Here is an 11295-nt window from a genome sequence, read left to right as displayed (position 1 = left end):
ATGTATTATGTTAACTGTTATCTGCAGCCTCAGAAAAATGATTAAACATTGCATCAAGGTTTGATTATAACTTTCACTCCGGTCACTCCTGTGACTCCATACAGTGCCTGAAGGCTGAAAGCAGGAGGTACTGCCTATCAGTCACTGGAGTTTAACATAGCTTGAGCTAGTAAATAGCTGCACTTTAGCCACTGAATTTCTTTTGCCCCGCCAAGGACACTTCTAAAGGTTTTACATTTACAACATGTTTTCTGCTGCAGTCAAGCCTCTTATTAAGCCAGATTTAATTTCCTGATTTTGCTTATGAAATACATGCCAAACTACAGGGGTTTTAAGCAGAAGAAAAAAAAGAATTTTGCTTTCTTTTTTTCTTCAGGTATGTAGCTTCATATCTGTATTGGAAATCAAAAGGTAAGGCAAGAATAATTTTGACTGTTTTATTTAAAACATAAGATAATAGCTTCCTATTTATCTGTCACTCTTACCTGTGGGATTCAGGGTCATACTAGCCAGTCAAGAACATCTTTTTACTATCCATTAAGTTTTTCTGTGTGGAATAAAGCTTTGAAATGACTTTCTCCTACCCCCATTGCAAATGATTGCTAACAAGTATGTTTCCTTCTTGTATTACTTCTCTTCATGCAGAAGCTGGCCTGTTTCTGGTAGCGCTGAACCCATGTGCTCCTCCAGACTGCCCTCGGACCCCGCAGCCCTGCCCGTTGTGGGCAGCCCTTCTGCAGGTGCACCCTAGCTCCACACCTGGAGAGCCCTGCCAGAGACAGCTGCAGGGATGCTCGATGAATAGAAAACCAAAAGGCTGGATTTTCACTGGTAGTGGCCCTCAGTAAGTGAGATTTCAGTAGTAAGGACCATTTTGCAGGTGAACTGTTAGGTCCAGCGCTAGAAGGTTGGGCACGGGAGGGAGGTGTTAGGGGAAACTGAATGGCATCCTAGTGTTAGGGAAACCGGGATTGAACAGTTTCCCTAACACCTGGGGAACAAACATTAAACATCTTTCAATTGACCATCCAATCTGCAGCCATTTAAATTACCTGAAAAGAAAATATATATACCATTTAGTTGTTTAATCATACATTTTCATACTGAAATCTAGATATCAACACGATTGATGAGATTCTGCAGGCTCCAGAGCTTCAAAGCTCCAGTCAGAACAAGGGTTGCAACAGGTATTTGGTCTTCTTGGCTACATCTATGTGACTAAATAAAACAGGCTAGGGATCATTCAGTGGTCCTGAGGCCAAATGACACAGGCCATCTTGTGCTCATACTGCTACATGTTCTGTCTGCTGTCCCCTCAGAAAAGATGGCAGGATCCAAACTATCTGTTAGGGACAGTCCCTGGCACATGCTATTGCCCAAAATAGGTTTAGACATTGTCTAGGAGAGCTGGCACAATTATAACTGTTAGTAACTTTGCTAACAGCTAAACACTACAGGCAATTGTAGGCCAGTGCTCAAGCCTTTGCACTAGTTCTGTTTTATTTAGTATTATGACATACATACATACATACACACATATATACACACACGTACATCATGTATTGAGTATATACTACAGTCTTTACGTTAGTATACTTCATACATGCACTTAACACTATCATCGCCCTCTCCCAGCCCCAGAAGGCTCCCTGAGTTCATTCCATGTATTTTGGCTCTGCATGATAAAGAGTGAAATGTTGATTTCTGCAGTGGAGTATGCAAAATTTGCAGTGGCAAAAAATGGTAGTGTAGTATACAAAATTGTACAGGATAAATGAGTGTGGAAAGTACAGAAGAGTAGACAGCTGGGCCCATTTTAAAAAGTTTGCAAGATCTCCAGGTAGGAGAGTGGTCATGATGACACTTTGAGGTCCTTCCTTGCCCCTTTGCTCTGACCCACTAAGAAAGGGTAAGAAAAAAGTCTTTGTCTAATCTTAAACTTTTCAAAATCACTGAGATTCAGTCATCGGCTCCCCCCAAAAGTACTTACTTCTTTGAAAATATTCTGTTATCACTTCTGGGGAACCATTGCAGAACAGTAATGTTCTATTCCTTTTGGAAAAAAATGTCCTTTATAGTAAAATGATAAAAGCCTTTTGCTTTGGAAACACTGGAGAGAATCAATCCCAGATTAAATGGAAAGGATTTTTTTTCTGTCATTCAAAAGTTAACTGAATTTTGCACAGATTACTGGCATTTCTTTATTTTAGAAAATGATAGTAATACGTCTACATCATCTGGGAGCTACTATTATTAATCCTGAATCTTCCTACATAAGAGAAGTTTAAAAATTACTACTGTTTTTAGCTTCAACTCATATGACTGTAAGGTGGGTAGCTAAGCCTGTAACAGCTATATTCAGAATACTGTGAAACAAACCTGAACTAAATGAATTTAATCTGATGAGTGCATACTGATTCACCCTTGAGAGACTGAGTCTAGGAATATGATCTGCTGCTCTTTGCACCAGATCAAACTGGTGATCAAACTGATGAATTTGAGCCAATTCTGCACATATATATTCAACAAAAACAGAATTTGTACATCATAAGGTCTACACTTTTCCTTTCAGTTCCGCTAAACAGACATCTTATATACTCTGCGAATATCCAGCCAAGTTTGGAATATCTTAAAGAATAATCAACATTTTAAGTCAGGGAATAAGAAGGAATCGTTTTTCTTTATGGACAAATAGTCATATTGTCCTTCCAGCTAAAAATCATCTTCAGAGGGACTTCTATTTCCCCCTCCTGTAAGCCCTGCTGACTTCTCCTTCCCCAGCAGTTGAATCACAGTTGAATCAGCAGGCTTTATATTGCTGTTGGCTGTGTTATCTTGAGGTTTCTCATTGAAAGCCATTATGTAGACTTGACAGAGGACATAATTCCATGAAAAAGATTTTAAAAGATGTTCTTTAAAACTTATCCATTCTCCATGATAATCAAGTGTACCACTGGAAAAAAGGTACAGAGATCTGTCCTTTTTTGTTTGAAGTGTTATGACTAGCACCCTTCAGCAAGTACATTCTCAGCAAATTCAGTTTGTTTATATTCTGATAGTACAGCACAGTGTCTGACTTGTGCCATTTCCAATGGGAGAAGGAATGTCAGTTTAAGGGGAAACTGATGACAACTTCCTTAAAAGATTTTGTTGCTTGTTTGTGTTGCTTTTCAAATATTACCATCATATAATTGATGCCATTTGTTTTTGGATAATGAGATATTATGAGATTAAAAATAAGATTAAAAATGTATTCACAAGCACTTGTTGAGCCAAGAATGAAATCATAACTGATAGGAATGATTTAACTGTAAACTTAGAGCGAGGGATGTCATCAGAGGCAAGAAAATCAGTTCAGTCAGGTCAACTAACTTGGAGGCCGAATTTTAACAAGGGCACCCACAGTCCCATCCGCCATGTTAGTGATTAGATTTCTCTATGAAAATCTAAGCATTATATAGAAGATGGCCTCTCTGCTGTCAGGCATCTTTGGACATATCCTAGATTTTCTGGCTATTGCCATTGTCTGTGCTTTTAGACCCATATTATCCTGAGTAACAAAGTTTTGATTGAAATATACATTTTTACTGTTTGTTAGGGCTATTATACCTGTAGATTTTTTCAGACAAGTCGTTTTTCCAAAGGAAATTTATCAAGGTGGATTTTGAAGATTTTCTGTATATCCTTGAGTTCTGGACATGTGGTATGTCTCAGGCGGGATGCTATTTAACACTCACAATAGCTCTGTCCAGCCTGTTGTGTGGTTGTAAATCTGGGATGTATCTGCTGAGTATGCAAGGTCAGGTGTGCAGCACCTCTGTGTCAAAATTGCTTTGCACCCCCTGTGCCAGCTGCAGCCTTTCTCAGCAACAGGAGGGAACTCCTCTACTTGTGCTGCACAGCAACTGTGAAAATATATCCCAGATGAACCCATGTTCAGGAGATGAACATTGGACAGAATCCGGTGTGTAGGTGACTGCTGTTAACACTCCTGCATGTATAAAATATTGCATCAGAACAGGTATGCGTACACAAATGACAGAAAAGTAAGGTGGAGATTCCCATCCATTTAGAACTGGCCCTGGTGAGGGCAAGAACACAATGTGTTTCCTCATTAAATGTTGAGCTAAGAATGCAATGGGCATCACTGGACTAAGGAATAGGCCACCTTACCAGGTTGGAGACCATGGTTCAGTTTCTTTCTCTGCCTAAGACATTATCAGCTTCCAGAAGCTGCTTGGCCATTACTTTTCCCATACGATGTGGCATTATCTGAGCTTTCTCTTGAATCTGTTCTACTGCGCCCAAAAGAACAAAAGTAATTGGGATATAAAAAAGGGCATAATGTGAACGTCACTGTGTGACTCTGCCTCAACTAGGCAGAGGGAGCAGGGAGCTAATCCATTTTTCAAGGTTTGTTTATGGATCTGGTCAAATGACTATTTAACCTATGTGAAAAATATGGTAAATTCTGAAGTAATGTAACATGCCTGCAACTAATTTTTGTATATGAAAGAGGATAACACCACTTCCAGTCATGTTCTTGAAGGAAAGAATGACTCAATCTGTTTTTTCAGAAAAACAACTTAGATGCCTCCCTCCAGCAGAGGATTGAGAGCTCTGAGTGCTGAGCAGGATGAGGTGTGTCCCTGCTAAGGTATCAAAGCCCTGGAGCAGGGCAGCATTTGAGACAGACCCTTGGGGTTCCCACTGGCTACTGTCCTTGTACATAGCTCCCGCACTCAGCATGTCAGCTCTCTCTGCCTATGCATTGTACACCCTAACCATGTAACTCAGACTGTGGATTTTGTTATGGAGGCCACACCAACTCCTAGTAGATATAACTCCTTGTAGCCCATGATGTGCAGAAAATACATCATGAACTCCAAAGTAGGAGGTAAGAAAGGTAGTAAGAAGAACTGCATAGGAGATGTCAGGCAGCAGAGCATAGTAATTCATGTGAAGACAGGCAAGTTTTTTTGACAATTCAGTGTTCAAGATAAAGGGATGGATGTACAGATACTGAAAGCCTCTGCTTTGAATCTGGTGTAGCCTTTACAACTGTGCAGTGTGGGTGTAAAATGTAACCATTATATTAATTACAAGAAAATCCTACTACATACAGTGGAGAATTCTATTGTACAATATATAATATACCCACTTTTCACCTATATTAGTGACTATGCAGATGTCAGGTTTGGAGAAAGAGACCTGAGCAAGTTGCAGAGGATATCAGAAAAAGAAAGTGCATAAGGGAGAATAAAAGGAATCCTCTCATAGGTATCCGGTTTTGTACAGATTACACACACCCATATACACATAAACATACACATACATAAATGCTTTTTCCATACCTTACATGAACTGAAGTGGAGCTCAGCTTCAACCAAAAGCAATGTATTTATCACTAACCCTCTTGAAACAAGTCTCAGCTACAGACAGGCAAGATTCAAGCTATATTCTGAAATTTCCACAGCTGCTGCCCAGAGTATGCTGATGGGAGCTGTATCCAGCTGCCTTTCAAAGGAATCATAGAAGTGATGGGATGCCTCTAAGCTTAGTAAAAAGAAGATTCTGCAGGGTTCCTTCCCTCAGAAAAATAAACAATCAAAGGTTGCTTACTATGCAAGTAGTTTTCTTTGCCAAACTCTCCCAGCCCTGCTAAATTTTGAGCTGCTCTGCAGGTATTGCACTGTCCACGCCAATTCCTTTCACCATTTATGTATCAGCTACATAAATTGCCAGACTCAGCCAGGCGTTAGAAACAATGAGATTCCTTCTGAGGAGTGATTGGAGATAAAGTGAAAATGCTACCAGCAATCATCAATCTTAAGGGTGGAGGGAGGAGAGAGAACTCAAGTTCATTTTAGCTAGAAAAGATCTCTTATCACATCTGAAAGTGAAGCGTTTTCCATATTAGGTCAAATAGGATTTTAAAACAAAGCATTTCATCAAAAATACAGAAAAATAACTCCTTCCATGTGACTGCAGATATGTATGCAGTCCTTTTAGCAGGCAGAAATGGCACTGTGTACTCATCAGCATTTATGTGACTGGAGAATTCTGGGCTGATTCTGTAGCTACTTGGCACAAATGAAGGTAAATAGATGAGGCTTCAAGTCTGGGATACACAGACTGACCAAAGGAAGACACAGATTAAGGTAAACTGACCATCTGAGGAAAAATGGTGTCAGATAAGAAGCTAATTAATTAATGTAAACTGGCCATCTGAGTTACTGTACTTGCTATCTTGGGTTTTTAGAAAGCCCTCTGATTCCACTTCTGAAGCTTAAAGAAAAGAGGAGGGAATACAGTCTAGGGGCTAGAGCAGAAGGAGGAGATCAGGGCAGATGGTTGTTCTACAGTTTCTTTGGTCTAGCTAGACTATGGTGACCCAAAGTGAAGTGGGACAAGTTAATTACAATTCCCAGAGAAGACCGTTACAGAAGAGTGTTCCCATGGCAGCTTCAAGCTACTTCGTATTATCCCCAACCACAGGAAATACTTTGGGGTCACCATTGAGGAGGAAGAGTAGAAGATGACAGTGGGGTCCAAATAGCCCTCGGCTTTGTGAAGGGCACATTGTGTCCTCTGCATAATGCACTGATCATCTTCCTCTAGCTTCCTTTGCTAATTCCTAAGGTGATGCTTAAGAAGGTATCAACAACTGTTTGTGATGCAAAGGCAAGTCAGTGAGTTGAAAAGTAGGAAGATATGAATCTGGGGTGTGCTGTTTAAACAAACAGGACACTTGAGTTTACTAAATTAAGCTGCAAGTCTTTGAAGAAAAGGCTTTTTTTTTAAAACACTCCTCTTGTGCTTCCACTCCATGGAAGTCCAGAAACCTCACAAAGTAAGCCCAACTCCAGTGAATAGATTTGAGTGAAAGGATTCAATAACTGAACATTTGAATTTAACAAATTCAAAGGGGTTTAGATTTGAAGACTGCTATATAGAAGAGATGATTAAGAGGAAAACCAAAATGCCTCACCTTCCAGCAGCAGTTTGAATATTAACAAGATACATTGATAGGGGCAGCTAAGCCAACGGGGAGTTATTTAACTGCAGAAATCCTTACATGACAATTTTATTTCCAGTAACATATTGTCTCTAATGGTACAAAGCAGGAAAGGATTTCAGTGCCAATTAAATATGCCACACATATTCAAATAGGAGATACTAACATTTAGATATTAGATATGAGATTAAGAGGTCTTGAGGAGAGCTTTTTCAAACTGTTTTTTTTTTTTAAATGTAAATATAGCTGTACAACTGAGGCATCATGTCAGCTAAAAGGAAATGTGCATGGACAAACCCTAAAGTGTAGGAGTCTATAAAGGAAGTGCTGACCCAAGTTTAGCTATAGTGAGTGAATAATACTACACTAATGTAGCATTACCATATGTATTATAATTCTGCAGCCACAGATTTTCTTGAAGAAAACAGCTGCAGTAATAAAGTTTTAATGTTCTCAAAATTACAAGGCAAAAAAATTACCCAGGCCTCAGAATATGAGTATCACAAAAGGAATGGTTACAGAGACTGTCATTATGATAACTATTTGCTTTTTCTTTTTTCTAACAAGATTTTTAAACCCCAAGTTTGTTTTTGATGTCTGCTTGCAATAGCCCATTGCTATATGTTTTCAAGTTTCCACCTATCCTTTTCAAAACAATAGCAAATTTTCTAAGGTGTATGATAAGGAGATAAAGGTTAGAGGAAGTAGTGCTGCCAGCTCAATGAATGACCCACCTCCCGCTCAAAAGGAGTTCAAAATAGCTTAGCTCTTCACAAGCTACTAAGGCCAAACAAAAGAGGATGTCTAGTTGCACATACACTAAGGTATGGGTGCACTCATTAATGGGTCCCAGGGTCTCCTGGTTATCAGGTGGGGGATGTTTTTGAAACATGCTGTGGCTTCTGTCTGACTTGTATGCTCGTTTCTTTTTGAAGAAACTCAGAAACCCCAAAGGGATTCCTGTCTCTTACAGTGGTCTGGATACGAGGAGGTACATGCCTGGACCCAGGAGCCTGGATGTGGTTTCCGGCCTGCTAGGTTAGATGTAGCTAGAGTGATCTGACTCCAACTGGTCACAGATTCGGACACATTAAGTGTCAAGTATCAAAGGTAACAACCAGTTGATCCCCATGTCATCCTTCTGCACATGCAGTGCCACAGTCCCTCTAGTGATTAGAGACCTTGTATGGGATATCTGTCTCGTCAAAATGATGGGGAAGGCTCAGAGATTGGGAGAAAGCCTCCAATGCTGTAGCTGGTATTTATGTCACTTCATGGGACTCTGCAAAGAAAACCTATCTAAAATGTATCTTCTTTGCCTTCTATTTTTGAGCCACTAGGGCTCACCTGAGTCCTGTTCCCGAATTTCCACTCATATCTATGAATGTTAGAAAAACACTTCTGTTCTCACAAGGTCATTTTTATCTAGGAAGTATGCTGTAAGAAAAACTTGTAATATTGCAAGACTCCCACTATAAGCCTCAAAGCACACTGCAAGTGTTCCTTGGCCCATGGAATACAATGAAAGTGGTGGCTGCATATAGACTGTAATCTTGGCTGTACTAAAACAATTGAATTAAGAGGTTTTAACTACCATGTAGTAAAAAGGAAGATCATTGCACACACAAAGTACTTAGGTGTGTATGTTTAACAGCAAACAAAAAAAAGTCACTGTACTTATAGAGGGTCACTGATACAAATGGATCTTTCTACCATAACTTCTTCGAAGTTAAATCCAGATTCCTCTACTAATGTGTACTCCATCAAAGCTTTACAGAAAACTTTAACACAGGAGTCTTAAGCAATCTCCACAATGGTGAAAATCAAGAGCATTAAAATCTGGTGATGGTAATGTAGTGCTTTTTGTCTATTCAGTTTTGAATGCCTTATTTTTAATGTGAACTATATAGGTTTTCATGTTCAAAATACTGTATAACCATTGAATAATGAAGCCTCATAACTTGCATGTCCACACAAGACAGAGAAGTAATTACTGTTATCTCCTTTTTGTAGGTGGTGAATTTGAACTGGGGATAGCATTTCTCACAGAGCTGGAAATAGCAGAAATGAGGTTTCTATGGCTTCCAGTCTTGTTGTGTAACCATTCTGCCTCTAAGAGAAAGCAATATAATTAGAATACCAAAGACTCTTAATCTCACATGAGGTAAGTCACAATGTAAAGTTACTTGTGTCAAGAACTCTGATTTCTGTAAATATATCTGAAGGTTCCTAATGCAGGTTCCTAGCCTACAGCTTCAGGGGTTATTTTTCAGTGCGTTGTGAGAAAACAACTATAATGCCCCTATAACAATTATGTTTGTGGCAGCCAACACAGGTGAAAAGCAGGAAGCACCTTAGTTGGGTCTGCTCTGCACTTCTGTTCGTAGAAGGCCATGCTGGGAGGCGGATCCAGCCTAGGTCATCAAATACAAGATGCAAGATGGATCAGCATCAGAGGCATTTTCAGTTGACACCTATTGGGGAAGCCATAACATGTGGAAACCATCTAAAAGCTTCCCCAGAAAGCCACAGTTTAGTGGCTACCTAGTTTGTTGTTAGCAAGAAAACTCACAGTGCTATGACAGTGAGGGTTTGTCGGGTGATTACAGCTGTAATCAACCCTAAGCAGCGGGCTTTACTGCAGCCCTAGGATCTTAGCATCTGTTCAGGCTGCCCCATTTCCAAGCCCTGCTTCTGCTTCTCTGATGTCTTCTCTCCGTTCCCCACCCCCTTCCTCAGAGTGCTCAAATAGTCGGATGTGTGCCCAGGCCCCCCCCCTTCCTCACAGTCATCCTCTTCCCTGTCAGACATCTGATTCTCTTCTGAGTTTCTGACAATAAGGAGTAATTCCACTGAAGTTAGTAGAGTTAAATTAATGAAAAAATCTAGGTGTAAGTGAAAAGAATAAACCTCTTCAAAGCTGTCAGTGGACATTCATCAATACAGTCCATTTGTTTGGTGCTGCTTCACTGATGCAAGCACTCGTAGACCCAGTTTAACTAGCAACTTAGCTAGGTTTATAGCTTATCTGTGCTGTGAAATAACCCAAAGAACACCGATGTTTTTGTGTACCTCCTCTATTAATTATTTGGGATTAATTGGTACCAGATCTGACATAATCTGTCTTTTATTTTACACTCAGATAAAAGTGTAGGAATTAAACCTATTACAAGTTTTAAAACCAGTGCCACTGCCTCGACTGTACTATTCCTATGGAGAGAGAGCTTGTATTTCATTCCTGACACTTTCCTCCTCTTTTAAATGCTCCAAATTGATCTAGAAAACTCCCCAAATAACGATACATTCATTATGAAATCATGTATCAGGCATTTAGAACACTTCAGCAGATAGGAGATTGACCCAAAAGGATGTCTAATAAACCATGAATAAAAATCAGCCCTGATGATGAAGTACTGTTGTCACTGGTAACGCTATTTTAAACCATGTCAAATCAATAGATTCCATTTTTAGTGGAATATTTTCAAAGTATATTCTGTCCTTTGTCTTTTGGTGCCAGCAGGAAGCCTTACTAGTTATGGATGACAACCCTGAAAACTTTCCTACAGCTAAAGCTCATTACTACACTAGCTTGATAGACTGAAGGCAGAGCATTGTGCTGTTTAGACACCACCTCTTGTTTATAGTTTATTCTCTGTGAAATATAGTTTAGTAATGACATCCTTTTTATGTAGAATATGTGGACTTAACTGATTAGTTTTAATGATATGCAACTTGTTCCTTAGCTCAGTTAATCTTAAGTTTCATGTAAAACCCAGTGATTTTGTGTATGCTGTCAGTAACTTGTTACTTGAATTCTAGCATTCAGTAGGTTTGGGATGGGACCTTGAAGACCTCACCTGAGAAGGGGAATAACTCCCTACTGATCCATGAACCCTGCTGCCATCCAAGGCAAACCTGCTCAGCTAGAGAGCTCTGTGTGGAAAGTGGAGCTAAAGGAGACATGCAGAAACATCATCCTCACATAAGAAGCCAGGCAGAACTGGAGAAGCCATCTTCATTAAGGATATTAGAGAGGTAACTTCTGTTTGCAGAGAACTTGCCTAATATTTATTAGGAGGTCCCTGGTATAATACTGACTATTCCACTGGAGGATAGACCAACTTCATTTTTGTTATTTTAAATTCTATTATAATTACAGTTTTATAGTCTGGACGTTAAAGGGATGAAACCCAAGTCCAATAAGATACCTAATTGCTTAGAGCATTCGGTCAACTAATTTTCAGCAGTGGAGATTACTGGGGGTGAGGTTTATACTA

At 39.7% G+C, this 11295-nt stretch overlaps 1 long non-coding RNA gene across 1 annotated transcript in view; it reads left to right on the top strand.

Annotated features, from left to right (window-relative positions):
* The first annotated feature begins 9044 nt into the window (after positions 1 to 9044).
* Positions 9045 to 11295, top strand: part of LOC135324937 (uncharacterized) — a 51550-nt gene continuing 49299 nt past the window's right edge. Inside the window, exons 1-2 of the long non-coding RNA XR_010386161.1 lie at positions 9045 to 9182; positions 10838 to 11053. This is a non-coding gene — a long non-coding RNA (uncharacterized LOC135324937). The remainder of the gene's footprint in view (positions 9183 to 10837; positions 11054 to 11295) is intronic.

This window comes from Dromaius novaehollandiae, chromosome Z, assembly GCF_036370855.1.
Source record: "Dromaius novaehollandiae isolate bDroNov1 chromosome Z, bDroNov1.hap1, whole genome shotgun sequence".
Taxonomy (NCBI): Eukaryota; Metazoa; Chordata; class Aves; order Casuariiformes; family Dromaiidae; genus Dromaius; species Dromaius novaehollandiae.
This window is presented reverse-complemented; position numbering and strand designations above follow the sequence as displayed.